Here is a 24,286-nt window from a genome sequence, read left to right as displayed (position 1 = left end):
TCCCCTGGAAAGAGCATTTCTGTTTCCTGTGAGGAAGTCACAGCTCTCACCTCAGGGTGGCCACATGACTCAAACTGGCCCATCAGAGCCCCCCTGGGTGGCTGTGTCAGAACCACCCAGAAGCCGGCCGTGGCCCCGCTGCTCACCGCAGGGAGAGGGTCCGCCTAGCAAACGAAGCCAAGCAGATGAGATAGCTTGAGGCCCTCAACTGGGCCCTGTGGGAAGCAGTTCCACCTGACCTTGCTTATAGAGCCTTTATATATCCTCCTACTTTGAACCGGGTTCCTGACATTTGGAACCAACATAAGCGTGTGTTGGACAAAGAACATAAAATGACACAGTGGATACTTGTTGACAGTGGAGCATGAGACTTGAGCTTGGCCGATCAGATGCTCAGGCCCAGGATTCTGAGTCTGGGGCATGTGAGGCCAGGATGGAGGGACGTTGAGCCTTGGAGGAAGATGTCAAGTGCAGGGGGACGTGGCATCATCTTAGGCAAACCATCCTTACTGAAGGACTGTGGGAGGGTAATATTGTAATATAGTGAGAAATATGTATTTGGTCTCCATCCCTGGTTCCTGACACAGAGCTCCTAAAACTCTTGTAATTTTCTACATGATGAAAGCAATAAGAGTATTTTTTGTTAGAGTATCTCAGTTTTCTTCCCACTTCTTGAAACAGCTCCAGGGCATTCAGGTGGAAAGAGTGTCGTCTGTTATTAATAAGAGGCCCCCTTCTACTACACCTGAGTTTATGTTAATGAGGTGACTGTTGGAAACCACTCAGGATGGGGGCTGGTTGCCAGGGGAACCAACCCGTGATGAGAGGGTTGGAACTTCCAGCCCCATCCCTGACCTCTGGGGAGGAGAGAGGGGCCGGAGGTTGACCTAATCGCCAACCACCAATGAGGTTGGTGAGCACGCGGAGGTGCTGGGGGGATGGCACGCCTGGAGGGGGCACGGGAGCTCTGCACCCCTCCCCCTATGGACCTCTTCATGTGGATGGTAAATACGAGTACTAAATGCTTCCCTGAGTTTTGTGGGCTATTTAACAGATGACTGAATCTGAGGAAGGGGTTGTGGGCAATTCCTGGTTTACAGCCAGTTGGTCAGAAGTTCAGGTGACAACCTGGGACTTGCAATTGGTGTGTGAAGTGGGGGACAGTCTTGTGGGACTGAGCCCTTAACTTGTGGGATCTGACGCTACCTTTACGTGGATAGTGTCAAAATTGAGTTAAATCGTAGAACACCCAGTTGGTGTCTGCAGAGAACTGGAGGATCGTTTGGGGTGGGAAACTCACACATCTGGTGTCAGAAGTGTTCCGGGCGGGGGTGTTTGTGTGAATAAAAACCTAGTGCCCCGATGAGTGGGTCTCAGACAGATCACTACGGGCCCTCTCGCCTCTCGGTTTTCTGAGCTGCCCCAATTCTGCCTGTTTTCTCTCTTGGGTCTCTACCTCCTGCCAATTCTGTGTACACCTTACGATAACACTGCTTTCTGTTGCTTATAGCCAAGAGCGCTGACTGAAATGAGGGGGAACATACAGTTCATCTGGGGAGGCAAAGCATATGACGGGAGAGCTAAGCAGTGTCATAAAACAACCTGAATACCAAAAGAGGCTCCGTCCCCCCATCTCCACGTGTCCCTTAGAGGGTGCCACCTCCAATTGAGAACCAGAGAGCGGATGACCATTGTGGACTCAAAGAAGCTTTTACTAAGAGTCCATCTACATTCATAGTTGATATGTTTCTTGTCTTTTTTTAAAAAAAATATTTATTTATTTATTTTTGGCTGCGTCAGGTCTTAATTGCAGCACGCGTGATCTTCGTTGCGGCGCGTGGGCTTCTCTCTAGTTGTGGCATGGGGGCTTTCTCTCTCTAGTTGTGGCGCGTGGGCTTAGTTGCCCCACGGCAGGTGGGATCTTAGTTCCCCGACCAGGGATGGAACCCGCGTCCCCTGCACTGGAAGGCGGATTCTTTACCACTGGACCACCGGGGAAGTCCCTGATATGTTTCTTAAATTACGATCTACTACAGGCAACGCTTGATGAGGCTGTAGTAACAGTTTTCCACAGGGATAAATTGACACGTGTGCCGCTCCTTCCAGCAGAAGTGCCACCCGTGGGTCCTCGTGCATAAGCTGACACGCTCTGGGTTTAGGCTTGGTGATACACGCAGCGCAGACTGCTTTGCACACGCGTGTGAGGCCCGGCTCACTGTGCGGCCCGGCTCACTGTGCACCCCGGCCCTGGCCCCCAGCAGCAGAGCAGTGGGTAACACACAGGGGGCGCGGGCGGGGTTGGTAAAGGCAGGAACGGACCCTTAGGACACCCCACCCCTGCCAGACCTGCCTTGCTGAGGAAATTCAGATCCCGGGAGGGCCTTAGCCACAGCGTAGCCGACTCTTCACTGCAGAAACGTCCCCGCAGGACACAGAGCCAGCAGCGGGGCCCACTCCCCGGGGCAGGGGGTGTGAGGGCAGGGCCGCTGGCTCTGTGTCCGCTGCCGCGCTTGCTGCTGCCCCAGCTCATCTGCCTTCTACCTCTGTGGGCCTCAGGCCCCCGGCTGATGAGCCCGACCCATCAGTCCCCCAAAGAGAGCCGCCCTGTGGGTGCGTTACATGTGTCACCAGGCCTCAAACGCTCACTGGAGGGACTCGGGCCCAGGGCTCGGGGGCCGCCCAGCGTCTTGAGAGCAGGGGCTGCAGGAAGGGAGGGACGGTACCCACGGTGGCCTCAGCCGGGCCAGGCCCGCCTGCCAGCTCTCGGCAGGGCCACGCATCCCCACCTTCTACCCACAGGCCGTGACCTGAGAGTGGCTCAGGGGCTGCCAGGGCTGAGGACAAAGGGGACCCCTGCTTCCCGGGCTGCGGGTCTGTCCTCTGGGACCGGAGCCCCTCTCCGGCGGGAGCTCTGAGACTTGGGGAGTCACCTCGCCTCGCCTGTCTGGGTCTCCGCCGGCCCCTCTTTCGAAATGAGGTGTTGCAGCGTCCACCCTGCCGCTCCCGCCGGGCTGAGGACAGAGCGGGGAAAAGGGCTCCAGCGTCTGCACTGCGTCTTACAAGCTTTCAGGGTGGCTCAGGCCACGGCGCACACCCGAGCCTTTTGCTTTCCTTTTCTAAAGCAGCGAGTCCCTCTTCGTTCCAGGTGGGTGACAGGTCAGTAGGTCTGGGACAAGGAGGTGGAGCTGGGACGAGGCAGGCTTTTTTAGGTTTAATCATAAAACCCCGATGTTTATCTTAAACTGAGCGCGCAGGGCTGGGCCTCAGGACTGACCTCCGGTGGCCGATGGAGGCTGTGAAATCCCATCTGTGTTCTGTAGACTCACGGGAGCCCTAACGACCGGGGTTGAGAGGCTGGGGGACACAGCCCTGCGGCCCACGGTCACCAGGGCGCTTCCAGGAGCTGCCAGAGAACGTGTTTTCTCGCCTCCTCTGAGGTTGCCATGGTGACCGAAGCAGGAGGGGACACCCGCTGGTCTGGCCCTTCACAGATCATCTTTCCCAGCTCATCTTTATTCCAGGTCTTGGTCAGAGCTGGTGTTGGGAGCGCCAGAGATGGGGGGGGGGGGGGGGAAGGCATGGTGCAGAGACAGGACCCTGGGTACAAACTGTGCGTGCACGGCGGGGGCAAACTGAGCTGGGATGGGGGTGTGTGTGTGGGGTGTGTGTGTGGGGGGGCTTTATTGTTGCGTGTGTGCTCTGGGATGCTAGAGAGGGAAGTGGAGTGGTACCTGGGTTCCTCCCATGCACCGGTGATGCACCCCTCAGGGGAGGGCACGCCCGCAGGGGCTGCGAGCTGCCACCACGAGAGCCCTCCGCTTTCCACTTCCTGGAAGCCACCCGTTTGCCGCCTGGATCATTCCTCCTGCCACAAACCATTGTGAGACTCCAGCCATTTCCTCTAAGAGCCTGAGGCTGTGCTCCCGCCCTCATGCCTTGCTCCATCAACTGGCTTCTCCCTGATCTCACGCAGCCGTTCACACATCACCTCCACAGAGACCAGCTCTGACCAGCCCACTGAGATGTCCCTGCTTCCTTTTTCTTCATAGCTCTCCTCACTCACAGAACTAGGATGTTACACGTTGAATGTAAGTCCCCTGAGGGCAGTGACTTTCTCTTGTTCACTGCTGTGATCCTAGCACTCAGAACAGTGCCTGGCACATAGTAGATGCTCAGTAAACTTGTTGGATGAATGAATGAGTGATTGGATGAATGAAAGAAGGAGGACTTTCTGGGCAGTCGGTTTTATCCCTTTGTCCATCACAGGCCCTTCGGGGAACTCCCTTCTCACTGGGTCTACAGCTCTGCTTTGAAGCTCATCTGAGGGCTGGCCAAACCCCTCCAGGATACCCCACCTTCCAGGCCATTCTCTGACTGCTTCCAGCATTGGCCTCTGTCACGCACACGGCACCGTGGTCTGTATGACCTTGAACCGTGGGAGTGTCTGGCTCCCTGCCCACTGTCTAGCTCCTCGATGGGAAGCGCATTCCTTTCTCTTTTGTGTCCTGAGCACAGGGCTCTGCAAACAGCAGACGTTCAATAAATGCTGAGGATGGCGGTGCTGTGAGCTAGTGAACAAATTCACACCTCCAGATGGTTTCCTGCCCAGTAGAAGACCTCCTGCAGCTTCAAGGTCAGAATGTTTCTAGAGAGTCTGAGTGGGGGGACGGGGTGGTTTGGGAGACTGGTCGCAACTTGATGTTTTAGCCTTTCCCCGTAGCCTCAGGTTTGCATTTGATGAGTCTCTGAGCCTAGTTCAAACACCACCTCATTCTACAGCCCTCTATACCGGGGGTGAGAGGCCCGGGGGGCTGCGATTCTCACTCCCCCAACTGCCTGCTCCAGGAGTCCCAGCACTGCTGCTAGGGAAGGGGAATGGGGCCACCGTTTTGGACAGGCCCAACGCGGGTGGGAAACAGGAGTCCCTGACTGGGGCGTCAGCTCCAGGGACCCCATGCCCACCCCCAGCGCAGTGACTGCGGCCACTCACTTCCCCTCAGGGCTCTTTTTCTCCCCTGTGAAATGCATGGTTTGGGTGGAACGGCCTTGACACTTCCTTCCTCCCCAATAAGCACAGAGCCTAGACCACAGCACCCGTTGGGGTTGTCACCTCGTCATGAAATCGCACCCACAGGGGGCAGGGGGCACAGGAACCCACTCACCAGCGTTCTCTCAGGCGTTCCTCTCACTGAAGTTCGGTTTGCAACGTCCTGTGCTAACGGCCACAACTCAGCTTATCACTCAGAGCTCCCGCGTCCACACCTGGAATCACAGGAGCAATCACAAACATTAGGAAATCACACTGCAGTTTACAAACGTTTTCCCCACTTTCGATGGCCTGGGCTGGAGCGGCTTTCCTGAGAGTTAGACCTCAGAGAAATCACAAACCAGAGACGTTGCAAGGCTTGCCTGGGGTCACACAGCTCTGTTCGGGGAGCTGGCTGGGCTTAGACCTGCGTCTTCGCACTCCAAGTGCAGCTTCCATTGTCTAGAAACCTTGCTCTGTCTCTCTGGGACCTCGTGAGACAAGAGTCTATAAAAATACTTGTTAAGGCCTCTGCACAAAGTGCTCGGTCCACGTTGAATAATTGATGGGCCCTGCTCCCTGCCGCAGAGAACTGCGCGCGGGCCTCCTGCCGCGAGGCTGGGGATGGGGAGAACTTCCCTATCGTTTTCGCCCAGTGAAAGAGGTGGCTGAGAAAACCGCCAAGAAAGAGTTGTGCGTCCCTGTGGGTCGGGAAGAGGCCCGGGCTCCCAGGAGCCACAGATCTAATTTACTGCCTCGCTGAAAGGAGCGGGGGGCCTGCTGGGTCACCCGGCGTCGCCGCCGTGTCCCTCCCAAGGCCGCGAGGCCCTGGGAAAGGGCTGCTCCACCCCGACAGGCCGGGAGAAAGGTGCCTGAGAATCGGAGGGTCCCACGGGGGGAGTGGGGGGATGAGCCATGGGAAATGCAGAGTCCGAGGCAGAGATTCTCCTCCGTGAGAACCCTGACAAGGCAGATGCTCAGGATGGGTGAGGCAGCCTGTCGCCGCCGCCCGGCCAACTGCTGCATGTGGCCGCAGGACTCTTCTGGCCAAAGGCCATGGCAACGGGGATTAGGGCGGAGAAAGCAGACACAGAGTGGCCTTTAAAGCAATTTGCAGAGATCAAAGCAGAAGGCAGTTCGGGCGGGTGCTCTGGCTCTAAGAACTGGGAACGTTTCACAGCTGAGCGAAACTCAGGCACCATTTCACAGCTAAAGACGCTGGGGCTATACATCCTCCCCCGTGGGGTACGTCCGCCCCACCAAAGTGCCTCCTAATTGGCATTTGTCTCGGCCCCCATCCAAGGCAGAGTTAGGACTGTCCGAGTCCACAGAATAACGGGCTCCAACTTCGAATATGCAGAAGCAACCAGCTCTGGCTCAAATGGGAGACTGTTGGGACGATTGGCTTTCTGTTTTACTCTGCATCGAAAGTTCCAGAGCCCAATGGTTTGGCAAGGACTTCCTAAGACGTTTCACTCACTTATGTAGGTCACCTCACCTGCATAGTCTGTTTGGGCGTGCTGACCTCTCAGGGGGTTGGAGGGCCCTCAGAGTTGCCCTGTGTTTGGGCAGGGCCCGTCGTAAGGATGTGGGAGAGAGGGGCCATTCCAGCTCTGTCTGCAGCTCGTCCAAAGTGCAGCCCTGCACCCCCTCTGGGGCCCAAGGAGAACAGAAAGTAGGGTGTGTACCCCTGCTCCCTTCTCAGGTCAGTTGAGCTGAACGTAGCTGGGCTGCTGAGCTGCCTGGGTTCACACTTCACAGAGGGCAGGAATCGGGAGCCGGAGAAAGAGATGGAGCAGGTTAGGGATGGGGCAGGGATGGGTGTTGGTGGACGTGGGTTGATAGCCCAGCCCGGCGACTTACTAATTCTATGACCTTGGGATCATAGTGGAATCAACTGCAAAGCCTTGGAAGGATCCGATGAGATAGAGTGTATGTGAATTCTTAGTTAGGCCTCTAACAGGACGGTCACCTCCTGCCCATGACAGCCCTTGGCTGGACCTCTCCTTGGCTGCAGAACCACTAAAGTTAGCCCACACGTTTCTGTGCACTCCAGAATGCGCAGGACATCACTCTGTTGTCTGTCCAGGACTCTGGGCTGCACGAGTGGTCTTTTCTCGTCGGCAGCTCTGATCAGACACTGCACTCCTTGAGGACAGGGCCATTGTCTTGCTTCCTTGGTGGGATGTCAATGATTGATCTTAAAACCCTTCACAGACATGAGATGTTCTGTGTGGTATCAGCGGGCCAGCTGCAGCCAGCCGCATTCAACGAGGGACACCCCAACCCCGGCTGGCACTGGCAGCCTGGTGTACGGTCCCCTCTGCAGAGGGGGCTCTGGGAAGCGCTTGGCTGTCTTTCTTACCGCTCAGCACCAGACATTTGAGAACGGGCAGAGTAAACGTTAGAAGCGCATTCTCCTAGGTGAAAACAGAGGTATTCAAGATATGCGGGCCAAACGAATTTTGAGACACTCTTGACTCTTGAAGGAGCAGAGTGAAAGCATCTGGTGAGACCTCGGGGGGAGATATGGTCGGGGCTCCTAGAGAGACAGATGGCTATGACTTCACTGAGCCCACAGAACAGGCCTTGTGAACTCTGCTGGACCCGTTGGCAAATAAACAGTGTTCAAAAAATGTCTAGGTGTGTGGCAGAATTCAGTCTGAGGCTTATTTCCATCCGGCCTGATAGGGAGGTTTGCTCTCACCTTCCTCAAAGTTGTCAGTGGCTGCCATCAAACAAGTAAACAAACAACAACACAACAGAACCTAAGAGTTTGGACCAAACTAGTAGGACAGTGTACAGTAAGGCGGTGTCCCCCGGGTGAGGCACATGGAAATGCTCACAGGACGAGGGAGACAGTGTCACTTTAACTTGATGATGGACAGGGGCGACCAGGGCCTGAAGTGGCCTCCCGCTCAAGGATCCTGATCTAGAACCTTCCTGCACACTCATCACCCTGGACCACCCCAGCTGGCCTGCTGCGGCTGAAGTGCCCGGCTCACACTCAGGCCCTGCTGGCTTCCTGGAATGAGGAAACACAGCTCAGCCTTCAGTGGGCCCTGAGCTGTGGCCTCTGTGGAGGTCACCGTCTGGGCCCATTATGTACCTGGAAATCGGCTCTGGGCTGGGCCTTCCAGGTCCCAAGGGACGAGCCCTATGACAAAGTCTCTGGGAACCCACGACCAGCTCCCACATGTGGATCAGGATACCCGAGGGGAATTTCTGGCCATACTGGAGAGACAGCCTTGAAGAAGCGGGAGCTCAGTCTGTGCCCCGGGAGAAGCTGAACCCCACCCCTCCCCAGGGCTCTGCCAAGGCTGCTGGACAGGGGTCAGGAGTGAAGCGGCCCCTGACGCTGGGGAGCTCGCTGCCCCCCACCTTCCTGGAGGGGTGTGCCCGCAGGGAGGCCAGCTGCTGTGCTCTGCGTTCCCCTCCTTAAGGAGCTTTTCATGGGCGAGCATAGCTGGGGGGGCCGGGGGGGGACCGTCGGGTAGCATTCAGGAGGAAAGGAGCCGGGAGTGGGGCAGCGCACACTTGTAACTTCTCCTCTCCATTTCTCTGTCCTCTTCTCTCCTTCCGCTCCCACACCTCTCCAGAGACAAGCGTGGAGGGGCTGGGGGGCAGAGTGGGGAAGCACCGGGCTTTCACGCACCAGGGCAGCTGTCCTAGCCACGTAGAAGCTGACATTTGCAGTCTTCCTAACTCTTGTCGGCAACTCGACCCCCTGTGGCGGCTCAAACTCTACAGGCTGATGGCAAAGCTCCTTCTACACCCCTTGCCCACCTCCAGATCCTTCCGGGTCCGCATGCCCACTGCCCTCCGTTTAGCCCATGCTCGCCTCTTCGAGGTCTTCTTCAGAATTTGCCTTTCCCTCCTTTCTCCTCGCCCCAGTCCAAATCCCAGGGTACGTGCGCCTATTAAGAGCCATCCTGGTTAATCCTAGAGGGTCTCCAATTCGTGAGTGAGAACTCTGTCCCCCTAGTCTACAAGCCAGGGAGCAAGCTGCTCCGATTATCATTCATCTTCCACCTTTGCAAATAGCTCTATGCCCCAGGCAGGCAAAGAGCGATTGCTGGGGAGAGCGCAGCTCCCAGAGGGTTCTGGGAATTCCAGACGCTCCTGTGGGGCTGAGGGAGTTGTCCATGGGCAAAATTCACCTGAAGAAAGCCGCCTGCGTGTGTGGGTGAGGAGCCCGACAAGCAGTTTCGTCCTCGCTGGCCTGGGGCTCAGTGGGTGTCTCTCAGCAATAGTTAGGCGCTCCCTTAATTTACTTCCCTGCCAGAGTCCATATTGGAAGGAGACCAAGCGGGTAGACACGGAGGTGGGACTGTTAATTTAGTGGAAATCCATGCATGTAATTGGGAGGACAAGACAGGAGCGAGTGCATGAGAAGTTGGGGGTCTTCAAGGAGGAAAAGGGGGGTGAGGGAGGACCCTTCTCTCTCTCGGCTTCAGGGGAGCAGGACTGAAGCCAGCCAGGTCGAAGGCAGAGCCTGGCTGCTTTCCTGGCTCTGAAGGGCCCTCGAGGTGCCAGGGATGTCCCCAGGTCACAGGACAAGCCCCGTCCCCCAGCTATCTTTTGGTCTGGGTCTGACTGGTTTCTTCCCCCTCTCTGGCCTCTCTGCTCAGATGTCCAAAAGCAGCCTTCCTTTGAGAGCACTGCCTTAGGAGTCAGCACGTTGGCTGAATCTCTCTGCTCTTTTCACCAGCCCCATGAGCTGCACCAAGTTACTGAATCTCTCGGAGACCCATTGGCAAAATGGGGGTATAATGTTCCCTCAAAGGGTGATTGTGGGAATCAAATGACCGCCGGGTGTGAAGGGTTCTCAAGCAGTGCCTGACTGGCAAGTGCACTCAGGAAAGAAGAGCCCTCATCGTCATGCACTCTGAGAACAGCTTGCGGCTGCTTTGCCAGGCCCCTTAAAACTCCGCTAGCAGAAGCTCCCACCCTGCAGACGCGGTCAGGCCACCTCTGCTCTCCCTGGACTTTGCCCAGCTCTCCACTCTCCATCCCGCCTGGTGGGCGGCAGGACTGTCTCTGGGGCATTGGAAAGGAAGCTGCTTTAGAGCCACGCCTCCCTCGGGCACTTTGGGGATTGCCCTGTTGGTGGGATCTGGGCTCATTCCACCAGGGATTCACCAGGAACCGCTGGGAGCTGGTGGAAACTTAATCTGGGAGAACGCGCCTGTGGGTTTAAGACAGTGGCCGTGATCCACCGACCTGGAACCTACCCACCTTCCAGATCTTCTCCGGATTCTCCGGAGGGACAGGGAATGAAAAAAAGATACAAGCAATAAGGGATTTTTTAAAAAGCAGAACAGCCAATCCGACTTGGTGCACAGAGACACCTGCCCCCTGGCCTCGGGCCACAGACCTTCCCGCCTTCTCCCAGTGACCTGGGTGCCCAGCCGCAGGGCTGATCCTCTCATTCCCCGGGGCCCTTCTGGCTGTACAGTTCCCTCTGATCACACTGGCCTCAGCCTTTCAGAGCACCCTCGGGCCCAAGTGCCCTGGGTCACTTCTCCTGAGTTAGGGATTGCATCCTTGGGGCAGGAATAACCACATCGTTGAGCCTGAAGTAGGCAGAGGGGACCAGGTGGGCTTGGAGGTGACCAGCAGTCTGGGAGTAGACCCGGAGAGACTGAATGGGGCTCCTCCCTTTCAGACCTCAAACCTCACATCTCCACCCAGATCTTATCCCTGGAAGGGGCCAGCCAGGATATGGGAGATGGGAGTCCAGCCGAGCTGTTCCGCTCCCCCTGAGGGGAGCGAGCCCCCAGGAGCGGGTGAGGCAGGACCTCATCTCCTGCAGGCTGGTGGGGGGGGGGCGGTGTCCGCTCCAAGGCGCATTGGGGTCCGTGCTCCCCCAGCCCCGGACTGGGCTGCTCCCCGCCACTGCCAGCTCTGGGGACCTGCGGCGCCCCGAGTCCCCTCCCCTGGCAGTGCCACCGGCCACAGACACATCACCCCCGGTCCGGCCCCCAGACCTGGGATCGTCCCCGCCCTGCCGCAAACCCACCTTCCCGGGCGCTCCGAGGCCCAATCCAGGGGTGTCACCGAGGTCCCCGCCTCCTCCTTTCGACGCGGGCTCCCAGCTCGTCCGCAGCCCAAGGCCCCCGCTTCGAGGCTGAGCCGGCTTCTGCCTCCCTTTCTCTCTTGCTCCTGGGAATTCTCAGCACTATTCTTTTTTTTAAGGGATTTTTTTTTTTTTTTTTTTTTTTTTTTTTGCGTTGCGTCAGGGCGGTTGCCTGGCGACGGCGGAGCTATTCCACCGAGAGCCTTTCAGTCGCGATCCCCTCCAGCCTCTCATTCAAGTCTCTCCGCCCGCGGCTCCGGGGACGGGGACGCGCCAGGCCAGAAGATGCGCTCCGGGTCCTAAAGCCCTTCCAGCGGCTCGTTCCCGGCCAGGACCCGAACGAGCGCAGCCGCCCTGCCGCAAGTAGAAACAAAGCACACGCGATGGCCAAACCCTAGACGAAACCAAACCCAAATAGACTTTAAAAAAACAAAAAACAAAACAAAACGAAAACACAGAAAACCGAAACCAAGGCAGTTTTCCTCCAAACGTGGCCACGTGGCTTCGCCGCTGTCAGCAGTTTGCCTGCGTGGAGGGGGCAGGAGAACCCCCTTGCAGCGGTATCGGCAGGCTGAGAGCCTACACTCCACCCACCAGCGGCTTGAGTTCCAGCTGCCGGCAGCAAGGCCCATACTGAGTGCCTAGCACGTGCCACAACACCGTCACAGCCACTCGGTGGGGCAGATGTGGGCACCCCCAGCTTACAGATGAGGAGACTGAGGCTCAGAGAGGAGAAGTAGAAACAGACATTCTTCCAGATCTGTCTCCCAGACCAGATGGGAGTAGCCCAGGGGGGCCTGCCCGAGACCGTGTGTTTCCCCCACTAACCACAGCTTGGCCTTTAGGATCAGTTCTGACGGCAGACAGGGGACTCCAGTTCAGATGGGGGTAGGGGAGGGAGGGGGTGAGGGGTGTTCTGCTTCCTCCTGGGACCTCTGTCCCCCAGGGCTGACTACTGGAAGTTTGCCTTACTCTTGCGGCAGCCTAGACATGGCCAAGTTCTTTTCCCAGACTCTTGGGGTTTGCAGGGTCCTTCAAAGTTATCTCATCTGCCATGCTCACAACAGCACTGGGGGTGCAGGGCAGGCGTCGTTATTTCCAGGGTAGGTGTACACACTGCAAAGTGACGTGACCCAAGGTGGCTGGCCTTGTTTTCTGTGGGACTCGGCCCCCACTGTGCCTGAGACCCTTGTGCTGCCCCCTGGTGCCCGTGTCCTTCACTGCAACTCCCCATCTGGGCCCTGTCCCACTTCCTTCCTTCCCTCTTCTCTAGGACGTCCGCTAAGGACTTTGTCTAAGGAGGCATCCCACTAATGGGAGCACCTCTTCATGCGAACGGGCTGGTGGTGCTAAACCAGCAAGTGTACTCGAACAGGGGTTTTCTGGAGAGTCACAGCGTTGACCCAACCTCTGGACTCTAGCTGCTAAATATGGATCCAATTCTTCCACTTCTTCCCATCACCTGTGCCACTGCCCTGGCTCACGTGGGCTTGCCCCAGCTCCAGCGCCAGCCCCTTGCTCACGGCCCTGCACCCGCTCTTGGCTCCCCACCTCTTCCCCTGAGCCAGCCCTTCCTCCATAGCCAGAGCAAACGCTGCAGCATGGAAAGCCCATCCTGGCTTCTCTCTGCTTACAGCCCCCCAACAACTCCCATCCCTTCCAGGATCAAAACCCAGCATGGCCACCGGGCCCGTGTGGTCTGGCTCTGCCTACCTCTTGGGCTTGGCCTAGCTTGACGCTCCGCCCTCCAGACCGATGCTCTTCCAGGTCCTTCTACACCTGCTCCTCCGGCACGGGGCAGGCCACACTTCTGCCTCCTGAGGGAAACTAGGTGATCCTCTCCTTCCTGGGCCAGTTGTCACTTTATCTTTATTTGTGAGGCTATTTGATTAGTATCTGTCTGCCTCCGAGGCTGTAGGCTTTGAGGGGCAGGAATCATGTCTGCAGGCAGAAGACGTGGTCCCACTCAGGAACTCGGCATCCTCCTGGGCTGGCTGTCCTTGGCCACACGACCCTGGCTGAATACTCAGCGTTTGCCCCGCTGCTCACCAGTGTATTCCGGCCCCAGCATGTGGCAGATGCTCCAGTGTCTCCTTAGTGGAGCCGTCCCACCCCATCTGGAAATGCTCTCTCCCGTCTTCACCCTCCCAGCCCCTCATTCGGCATGGAGCTCCTGCTTCTTGCGAGTACATTGTCTTCTGTCTTCACACAGACAGGCAGCCTGTCCAGGGCAGGCAGGGTCTCTGCCCCCTGCTTCCCATTCTGCCTGGTACATACAGACCTGGATGAGGACCAGGAGAGTCGGCAAGGCAGAGATGAGCAAGACGAGGAAGAAGAGCCCGATCTCTGCTGGAACAGTCTCAAGTCTACTACCTAACCATGTGACGGGGTCAACGGAGTTATAGCTCGCGCTCTAGCACAGGATAGCATGTAACCATCCAAATAACATTCTCAACAAACATTTGATGACATAGGAAAATGCTAATGATCTCATGCTAAATAAATAAGACTGGAACATCCAATGTCAAAGTAAATAAGACATGATGAAAGCTTTAATTCTAACAATATCTAATTCTTTTATATGTGTAGAAAAACGATTGGGAGGGTATATGTAAATATTAGCTGTGGTTTTTCTCTGGATGGCGCAATAACAGAGGATTTACATTTCTTCTACAGACTTGCATTAATTTTTTACATTTTCTGCAGCGAATAGTTTTTGTAATTAGCAATGTCAAGAAACACTATGACAAAGAGAAGATGGCCCCGTGCTCGGGGTACATACCTGATGTCTCCTGCTCTGAATGGAGCTGTCTTTTATACGAGGTGCTGTGAGGCTGGGCTGGAGCCCAGAGCAGCCGGGCCACCTGGGAGCTCTTCCCCCCCAGTGGCCCTTTGGATCAGGGAACATTGGGCCGAGCCTGGGAGAGTGAGTCTGGACTTGGTGACAACACACCGATTCTAAAGTTGCCTTTTGGATCAGTCCTATGGATCCAATTTAATCTTCAAGAGGCAAGATGAGTGAGGCATTGTCTCTTTTGATCCTGCAGAAGTCCTGTGAAATAGGGCACTCAAGATCTATTCTCCCTACCTTACCTGTGAGGACACCGAACTTGGAGAGGTTAGGGGGCTTACTCAGAGTCAGCCAGCTGGTCTGACCCCGAATCTAGGGCACTTTGTTCTGCACCGCGCTGACCCCGCGGTCCCTCCAAGCAATGGGCAAGGCAGCCTCAGTAACCACAATGCGCTCGATCCATGTGCGATGGCCAGGGATGACCTCGTGAATAAGGTGACTTGTGAGCAGAGATTTGAAGGAGATGAGGGAGTTGGTCAGGAGGTGAGGGGAGGAAGGGTGTTCCAGGCAGAGGGAACAGCCAATGCGAAGGCACCTTGTGGGCACACGTGCCTGCGCAGGGGTGCCTCGTGCGGGAGTGTGGTGCGGGGGTGAGGGGTGGGTGACGAGAGTTGTGGGAGATGATGCCAGGGAGGTGACAGGGCAGGGGTGCTGGCAGATCCCATGGACCTGACAGACCATTGTAAGGACTCGCCTTTCCCCCAGGGAATGCAAAGAATGCACACCTGGGATGGGTCTTTGCTGTCTTCAGCTCCCACAGCACAAAGCACTCTCTAAATTAGTCTTACCTGTTCCCACCAGCCTTTTTAAGCTACTCAGGGACAAACTCCTTTGTCTGAGGCTCCTGTGTATCCCTGCTGGTGATGAAAATTTGGTCCCCATTCATTGAATGAGAGAAGGAAGGAAAGAAGAAATTTCTGTTTGGCTCTATTTCCGGAAGACACGGAGGATGATGACACCCTCCCCTGCTCCAGGGAGCGATTAGAGCTCGAAGTCCCCGGCCAGAGTCCTCTAGTTTCTACCATCTGCCTTTGGGAGTGACTTTTCCATCATGGACCCGGCATTTTAAGAGGATCCAGGAAGTGTTTGTCATTTGGAGGCATTGATGTTGGCAAGGATAATGGCTCTTTGCTGCCCTTATCTCTCAGAAGAGGTTGACTCAGGCAGAAGCACTGAAGGGACGTGGGGACCAACTTGCCATCCTGTAGGGAGCCCAGGGGGGTCAATGAGCATTTATGGGCGGCTCGCTCTGTGCCAGCCGGTGCTAAGTATCGGGTGCGGTGCCTGCCGTTTATTGGTGTAGGAAGTAATTAACAAAGAGCATCCACCTTAGAACTGGAGTTGGGCAGGTGACAGATGCCGTCTAAGCCCAGCTGAGGAGGACGAGGGAGCTGGCTGGGAGAGGCAGTGGGGAGGCCTGACAAGGAGCGTGGCAGGAGAGGAACAGCATTTGCAAGAGTGTGTTCAGGCCAGAAGGGGCTTGACCATGGCTGAGAGGAAGAGTGCAAGAGGGCATGATGGGCCAAGGTGAGGTCTTTGAACATGACCCTGAAGGCAGGGGGTTAAGAAGGATGAGGGTCATGGCTATTGTGTCTTAGAAAACCTGGATGGATGAGGGGACAAGACGGGAGGAAAGGAGACCAATAAAGAGATTGTTTCCATCTTGCTAGCGGCAAGAAGTGTTGAGAGCCTGGCAGGGAGTGGCTCACTGCATTTCCCAGGGGATGCTGGACCGAGGGGAGAGCGGTGTTGGGGGAAGGGGCACAGCAGGGGATCTGTAGGCCGGCAGGCTGGGGTTGAAGCCCTAGCTCTTCTGTGACTGGCGTGTGCCTATATGGCGTCACTCAAGTTATAGTTATAGTTACTTCATCTGTAAAATGGAAATCATTTTAGTAATACTAGCCTTATACATGGGCAAGAGGGCCTGCCTTAGACCCCACGCTTTAGAGAGCCCTGCTCTGGGTCTCCTCCAGGTAAGGGGGCCATGAGGCCAGAGAACGTGCCCACTCCAAATCCATTCCTTCCCTATTCTGTGCTCTAAGCATCCAGGATCCAGGAATTTCCTGCCCAAGTGGCCAGCATCTGGGCCTGTGCAGGCCTCTTTCCTGGTCTCTGGAGTGTGGGTGAAGGTTGGACTCTCAGGATGGGGCTTCTCCTGCATAAGCGCAAGGGCCCTCAGGTCAGAAAGGAAAGGGGGAAGGCCACGGGTGGGGCTGAGACCTCACCTCCCTGCCCCTGGCGTTCCAGGAGTCCAAGGATTTGGAATTGAAACCTGCCTTTGAGGTTGTTATAAAGATATGTTTGTCCAGGCAAGAGGAAAGAACAAACATTGTCTAAGAGTTTGTTAGCTTCGTTTACAACTCTCAAATATTTGGACACATGGCACGTGGGCCTCCATTTATGTGTTGGCTTTAGACCTCTCGAACATTGAGGGTGGGCCTGATTACAGGCCCGGCTTGCTGGTTTGTTTAAGAAGCCCAGGACACTGCCCGCAAGTGTGAACTCTTGTCACCCGGTCACTCTCCTCTCCACCGTGGCTTGTCCTGCAGAGTTTGCACTTTTATCTTATGGACATTTGTAAGACTCACCATCTAGAAGATGCTGCAGAGTATTTCCAGGCCCAGCACCAGCACATTTGAGTGACAGCTGGAATGAGGCCTCTCTGGCACTCCCAGCTCTGGAAGGAAAGCAGAAACGATGCCACTAATGATGGAGGTGAAGCAGCCCTGATGGTCAGAGGAGAGCCTTCTAGATTCTTCTAAGCATCATCTCACCTCCTTTGAACGATGGAAAGAGCCTTGGATAGGAACTGGGAGATCCCGGCTCCGGTCCTGGCTCTGTTACTAATTAGACCTTTGTCAAATCACTGGAACGAGAGGTTCAAGCTCTGGCAGATTCTGACCCAGGATTCCATGATCCTCCCCACCCACCGAATAGAATGTATCATGCTGGGCAGAAGGCAGGACCAGAAGCTGCAAAGTGGGAGGGCCTGGCAGATACTTCAAGTCTGGGTCAGCAAGAGGTCAAGGCCAGATAGACAGAGAGAAAGAGTCCTGTGGGTTTGCAATGAGGCTGGGGTGAGAGCCAGCAGGTGAGACACTCACGGGCCAGGCTGTACCCCCATATCTTGGGTAGCGCCTGCTTGTTCTCTGCCTTGCTTTAATCTGGCGGGTGGGGGGGTGGGGGTGGTGAGGTGCTCCCGACCAGAAGGCAGGATGAGGAAGTCTAGGGCCTGCCGCAGAAGTCTGCCCCTGATGGAAGCACGGCCGATTCCCAGTTGCTTCACGAACTCGGCAGTGCTCCTAGTGGCTGATGACTTTATTCTTTTCATTTCCACCAGCCAATCTCTAATGATACAGAGGCCAAGGATGGGTGTCAGGAGAAGTTGTCACATACAGGGATAAAGTTGATCTTTCTATCACTAAGAAGACCTAGACCATAAGCATGGGCTTTAGAGGCAGAAACAGGGCCAAGTCAAAAAAGATAACGGCATGCTTGTTATCGATCACTGGGGAGGGATTCTGGGGGAAACCAGTCTGTGGGTCTTCATGTTCACCCCCTTTCCAAGAATTGTACTGCAAGGACAGACCTCCGTAATCTCCCTTATACTTCACTGCTCTCCCCAAATCAACTCAAACTGACTGTCCCCATAGAAGTTGAAGCAAATGGGATACACACTTTCTCTTCCACCCCATCCTGACCAGCCAGGAGGGGACGAAGTATACTGAGTGCCCACTTCGGGCTTTGGGAACCTTGGGTCTGATCCTGGCTCTGCCACTTGCTGTTGGGCTGCTTTGGGCAAATATCTAACCCTTTTGAGCCTCAGTTTCCTCACCTACACATCAAGGGTAACAATGCCTCCCACTATGGGTCGTTGTGAGGATTAGAAGCAATGCCTATAAAACGCCTGACAGAAGTTTGGCACAGAGTAGGAACCCAATAAATGATGTGTTTTTTTTACCATATCTGTGCGCCAACTGATTCTCTGATTGTGCCCCATCTGAGAAGGGTCGTGCGTGTTGCTCATTCTAGCCTAAACCCCAGCATGAGCAAATAAGAAACAATCAAGCTGGCAGGATTCCTGAATGTCTTAGCTGCCTTGTTTGTCTTCCTTGAACATGAAGTAGCTCTGTTTGGAACCTGACACGAGGAAAATAGGACAGAGCACGGAGTAGAACAACATACCCTGTGGTTCAGCCACAGTCCTCAGGCACAGACTCAGGGCACGTCCTGGCGGGGACGCAGCCTGCCACTACCCTGACTACCATCTCATGACTAGGACTGTTTCTGGTCCAAGGACAGAACCGGCAGCAGACAGGGAGAGGCACCCTGAGATGGGCCTACTAATGCTCTCAAGGATGTGGGAAACCAAGGGACGGGTGACAGATGGTGAACACACAGAGAAATTACTTCTGCAGAACCCCCTGTGAGTCACTTTCAGGTAAATGCTTCATTATAGGATCAAAATGTTTAGAAACAGAATCAGCCCTCCTTGAAAATGGTTGTTGTGATGATGCCATAGGCTTATGAGAAGGGGGAAGGGGGAGAGAGAGAGAGAGGAAAAGAAAGAGGAGAAGGTGGAAGAGGAGGAGGGGGAGGAGAAGAAAGGAGGAAAAGAGAAGAGAAGGAAAATATTCAGAATGGTTCTATGGTCTGAACGTACCCCCCCTAAAACTCATATGTTGAAATCCTAATCCCCACTGTGATGGTGTTAGGAGCTGGGGCCTTTGGGAGGTGACTAGGTCATGAGGGTGGAGCCCTCATGAATGGGATTAGTGTCTTTATAAAGAGACCGTACAGTGCTCCCTCGCTGCTTCTGCCCCATGAAGACGGAGCAAGAAGACACCAGCTATGAACCAGGATGCAGGCCCTCACCAGACACCGAATCTGCTTGTGCTTTGATCTTGGACTTCCAGCCTCCAGAACTGTGAGAAATAAAGTTCTATTGTTTATAAGCCACCCAATCTGTGCTATTTTCTTAGAACAGCTTGAATGGACTGAGACGGTGGGATATATTCTTCCTCAGTGGCCTGGCATCCCGGGGTCATGAGCTATGTGAGTGACCAGGACACTGCCAGGACGACCTAACATCCTGACTCTTCCCCCTGCCCCTCAGGAAGGCCGTGGTCCATGCAGGCCAGGTGGTTTAGCTGTCACAAGAAGGGTCAGGTCAGCCTGGGGCTGGGAATTCTGCAGCGAGTGCCTCCCGCCTTGGCGCACCCCGAGTGAGGCAGACTCACTATGCTCTCTCTCTGTAGGGCCCACCCTGTTCTCCTTGGACCTGACCTCAGTTTTCCAAGCCAGTTTCCCCTGTGGACATTTCTGCATCCTTGCAAGTCAGGACTCGTACGCTGAAGGGGGTGGATTATCTTTGAAGTTTTCCAAGGGGGAAAAATAATGCATTGGCAGTTGGGAGAGAACAGCATCTTAGAGGAACTATAAAATCCTCCCCCTACCCAAGCCCGCCCAACTGGCCCCTCTTACCCTGAAGTCCAGCTAAGCAAACAATGCAAGTCTTATGGGACTCAGAGTCTAAGAGAAATCAGATGGAGCCCAAAAGAAATCAGGCAGAAGCCAAGTTTAAAATACAGCTGTGATCCAAACTTTTAATCCCAATGCAGGGGCCCTGGGTTCGATCCCTGGTCGGGGAACTGGGTCCCTGATACCGCAGCTAAGAAGTCCACATGCTACAACTAAAAAAAAAAAAAAAAAAAAAAAATCCCACATGCCGCAGCTAAAGATCCTGCATACTGTAACTAAGACCCAGTGCAGCCAAAATAAATAAATAAATAAATAAATATTTTTTAAAAACCCAAACATCTTATTCTGCATTATGTCTTTACAAAAGACATCTTGCCTTCAGAAGAACCATTAGCTTTCTAAAACCCACTCACATACCAACATGCCCATGCAAACATATCTAGTACCTGCAAAACACTAGGCTCTGGGCTAGATAATTACACTTGTATGATCTACTTAAGTGTTGGAAGGGAATAGAGAAGATGTTAATAAATCTGGTCTGATGTACCTATTTGCAGGCCCTAGAATACATCGATTCTCTAATCTTTCCCGACGTGTATTGTGGATTCTATTACCCTCTTTCCTCTCCCCAGTAACCACCCCTTTAACCTGAATCAGTACCGCTCATCTACGCTTCCCTGTCACCCGAGACAAAATGCTACTCTTGACACTTCACCCTGAGGTCACCAACCTGTTGTCTGTCTCTCCTAATAGATTCCAAGCCTGCGAGGTCAGGGGTGGTGTCTTATTCATTTCCATCCCTGGAAATGTTCCCAATGCCAGCACAGGACTGGGACACAGAGGGTGACTAATCAATGATGCTTGCATAAGTGAACAAAGGAATGAATGAATGAGCACACATTCTTATAAACCCTTGTGTCTAGTTTCCTCTGCCAAAGAAGAAATGGAAGGCAACAAACTAAGCCGGGGATGCCAGAGTGTCCCGGATGGGCCGCTGGTGACGGGGTGGGTAGTCTGAGAGCTGGGTCGTCTGTCCTCTCCCGTCCTAGGCACGAGTCGACGTGGCTCCCTTAGTTCACCTGGGACGTGGTCTGGCCACCACTAGCCTCCCTGACACTGACTTACAGAAAGACAGCAGGGGCTCTCTCTCCCCTGTCATTAAAGGGCCTGTGTGATCAATCCTCTTTTCTCAGGAGCTAAAAGAGGGTAGTAGATTATACCATCTCCTTTTGCAGGAAATCAGCGAAGGGTCAACTTTGCTCTGTCCTTTCTGCAGATGGAGGGGCCGAGGAGAGAGTGGGCACTTGCCTAAGTGCCCCACAGCCTGCATGGGAACCTGACTGCTGAGCTCGGGACATTAAAATGTTTTCCATTTGTGACTTGGGGAAATTCCACAACCTGCCCCACCTTTCCTCAAGGCCCGGGGGCTGAGGTGTTTGCACCTGGGTGTCTGGAGTGTGTGTGAGCCCAGCAAGGGCAGAGCCATGCAAGAGGTGCCCTACCCCGTACCTTTCCGGGCCTGGAATTCAGTCCTGTGTGTGGAGGTGGTCCCTCCCAATGCTGAAGCAGGTGAGCGAGAACTTAGGCCGCTCTGGCTGTAGGCCCCCGAGTAGGCTAGAAACTCCCGTGTGTCCTGTTTGGGAGACTGTTTTAAGCTGGAATGTGGGGCAGGGCTGAGGCAGGACCGGAGTCTGGGGAAAGAAATGAGTTAAGTGGAGGGTACTGAGGGCAGAGCAGGGGCGATCCCCCTCTTGGGAGCCTGAGAGGAGGGCTGGGGCCCCAAAGACGCAGGCAGCCTGTGCCTTCTCCCTGCTCCCCCTGGGCCTTCGAGCTCCTGCTCTGGGTTCCACTGAGTCACCAGGCTTGGTCTCAGCTTCTGCTACTGTTCTGCATGGGGCCCAGGACCGTCCTGGGCACTCAGCCCCAAAAGCCCTTCCATTGACTCAGCCGTGTCCCATCAGGGGTGGCCACAGCAGGCCGGGGTGGCCCCTCAGGGGTCCAGGGAGGGCCCCGAGTCGCCAAGCTGCAGACGTTGCTGATCTCTCTTTAAACTACAGAGAGAGTCTGATTTGCGGCAGCTCAGCCTTCAGGGTTTGAAGCTCCCGGAACAGCTGCTGTCAGCTCAAGCCGGTCATTAGTGGGCTTGTGGGTTGGAGGTCTGGGAAGAGTTTTCTAGGAGGCGGCGCACTGGAGAGGAAAGCGGACTGGCCTGTGGGTCAGGGGCCCCGGGATCCAGTCCTGGTGTTCCTGTTCGCCAGCTGGCAGCCCGAGCAGATCTCTTTCCTTCTCTGAACCCTGGAAAATGGGGACGGTAGGACCCAGATGAGGATTCTCCAGTCATTCAGCAGCTATGACCGAGCACCTTCGGTGTGCCAAGGACTGCTGGAGACCCTGGGGACGCAGTGACAGACGAGAACGGTAAGGCCCTTTCTTGTGGGGCTGACCTGTATTCTAGTCAGCGAAGGGGATGGGCAGTAACCATCAGATAAACCGATCAACACGGTAACTTTACTTACGGATAAGTACCATCCAGAAAACAAAACAGGGTGACTCAGGGAGAGAACCGGGGTCGGGGGAGTGTCCAGAGAACGCCACCGTCCAGGCCAGTGATGCCTTGCGCGGGGTGAGAGCGCTGGGGTGGCCGTGAGCGGGCAGATGCCAGATCTCGTGGAAACGGAGCACATAGGACCCACTGTGACTGGGGAAAAGAGATGGAGAGGGTGACTTCTGGGCATTTTGGATGGAGCTACAGAGTCAGCGGTGGTGTTGATTCATTGATTTGGGGGACGAGTGGGTCTGGGAGGGAAAATTGAGATACTGGTCTTGGACATGTGAGGTCAGAGACGCTGAGTTGACTCCCAGTGGGGATGAGGTGAGGATAGTCAGGCGCCCCGTTTCGGAGCGTGGCGCGAGCTGCAGAGCAGATAGGAGGGGATCACACACGGTGAAGGTCTCCTGAGGTGTGGACGCAGGTTTCCAGGGCTCTTTACACACCTCCCACCCACCCATCCCCTTTCAAGCGCCCTCACACGCCCCCATCCCCGCCCAAGTGCCGTGAGCACCCCAGTGCTGACCCCAAACTTCCTCTGCAGGTGGCTCTGGGGCCGTTCCCACTTCTCAGCACAAAGTCCACATCCGTTACCTCCTGGATCCACAGCCTGGCCCCCAGTCAGCTGACCAGTAGGGACGCAGCCGCAGACTACTGTCCACTGAGGTGTCAGTGACTCTGGACATCTTATTCTCTGCTCGGGCATTTTTCCCTCTTTCGTAGGGGGCAGTGGCTGTGTAGAGGCAAGCGGACACCGCCCCAGCCCAAAGGCCTCATAGATGGAGGTGCTGGGTGTTTTGACTGGGGGCCTGGCTTTGAGCAGTTCAGACCCTCCGAGGCCTCGGATCCCGGTGTGCGGAGATTCCCGGGGCGGGGGAAAGCCCTTTTCCTGAGGGAGCTTTAGAAGACAGAGAGGTTGCTGGCCCCTGGGAAAGGGTGTCCCAGAGACTCCGCAAGGCGGCTCTCACCCTTGCCCCAGGTGTGAAAAGTGGAGGTTTGGGTTCTGGTGATACAGGCAGGGTCGGTGAACTCTGGGATAGAGAAACATCTTAGCAATTCAAGGAAGGCGCGCCATTGTCTCAGCTGCGCTAAAACGATGGGGGTCCCTAATGAGCACCTGCTCCTTCCCCGATAGGAGACAGTGGGCTCGTGGTTAAAGCCCATGGGCACTCTGTCTGGTGGGTAACAGTATCTCCCTTTGCAACCGAGGGGCAGGAAGGCCAGTTAAGGAGGGACCTGGGGCTGTCGGCTGAGTTGGGATCTTTACCCTTGCCGGGGGGCAGGTGAGCTACGACCTGCCCAAGGGTCCCGCAGGGAACAGCTCACGCTGAGGGGCTTCGAGGGGACCCAGGGGCCAGTCCCCTCTCAGTGCTGGCAGAGGAAGCCCGTGGAGAAGAGAGGAGGCCAATATTATCCCATTGCCTCCCATTCGGTTTTTAAATATGGTGCGTCTGCCTTGTTCTTTGGGCACAATCACCCCGAATGACCCAGCCTCTCTGACTCCAAACAGGCCTCCTCTGTGCAGTGAGAAAACACCCACCAGTGGTCCCAGCTTAGTGTCCTCAGCAGAGAGCACGGGCGCCGGAGCCAGACTCTCTGCGTATCCATCCCGGCTCAGCCTTTTTACCACCTTGTGACTTAGGCAAGTCACTTAGCCTCTCAAGGAATAGAAAATAAACCACCTCATAGAATTGTCTGAGAACTCAAGGAGATACTAGCTGTACAGGGCTAAAAACAGTAGGTGACCACAGCAACGTGCCATCAAAGTCAGCTGTCATTACCATCATCTGCACGGCCACCCCAGGGGTGCTCTTGTTGGCCGTGCTGGGGCCCCAGACCTCTCCGCAGGCCAATCTTTGTTGTCAGAAAGGTGGGTATTATGGCCAGGAGCCATCGCCCTTCCCTGTGACCGGGCAGCACACCTCTTACCAGAAGAAGAGGGAAGGGAAATCTGGGGAGGCACATAGAAACCAGCGAAACAAACACCAAAGCAAAGCTAAAAACAACAACTTCCACGATCTTCCACAGATCGCCCCAAACTGTTTAGTCTAGTGACTCAGACGGTGGTGGTCAACTTAACCTCAACAGCACTTAGCCTGGGACCATCCATAGTTGAATGTCACAGGAGTGACATTGGTCTGTTCAGCTGCCATAACAAAGTAAAACAGACTAGTGGCTTCAACAACAGACGTTTATTTTCTCTTAGTTCTGGAGGCTGGAAGTCCAAGATTAAGAGGTTAGCAGGGTTGGTTCCTTCTGAGGCCTCTCTCCCTGGCTTGCAGACGGCCTCCTTCTCCCTGT

General features: G+C 55.2%; 2 protein-coding genes across 3 annotated transcripts in view; one reads left to right on the top strand and one right to left on the bottom strand.

The window, feature by feature from the left end:
* Positions 1–11,439, bottom strand: part of FAM167A (family with sequence similarity 167 member A) — a 35,185-nt gene extending 23,746 nt beyond the window's left edge. Inside the window, exons 1-2 of the mRNA XM_059926790.1 lie at positions 11,049–11,439; positions 5,163–5,262 (exon numbers count right to left, since the gene is read on the bottom strand). The gene's annotated coding sequence lies outside the window, so the exon portion shown is untranslated. The remainder of the gene's footprint in view (positions 1–5,162; positions 5,263–11,048) is intronic.
* Positions 11,440–20,892: 9,453 nt separating this feature from the next.
* Positions 20,893–24,286, top strand: part of BLK (BLK proto-oncogene, Src family tyrosine kinase) — a 69,896-nt gene continuing 66,502 nt past the window's right edge. For both annotated transcript variants that reach the window (XM_059926208.1, XM_059926206.1), the window contains exon 1: positions 20,893–21,006. The gene's annotated coding sequence lies outside the window, so the exon portion shown is untranslated. The remainder of the gene's footprint in view (positions 21,007–24,286) is intronic.

This window comes from Balaenoptera ricei, chromosome 6 (genome assembly GCF_028023285.1).
Source record: "Balaenoptera ricei isolate mBalRic1 chromosome 6, mBalRic1.hap2, whole genome shotgun sequence".
Lineage (NCBI taxonomy): Eukaryota > Metazoa > Chordata > Mammalia > Artiodactyla > Balaenopteridae > Balaenoptera > Balaenoptera ricei.
Note: the sequence above shows the minus strand (reverse complement) of the source record. Positions and strands in the feature narration are given on the sequence as shown.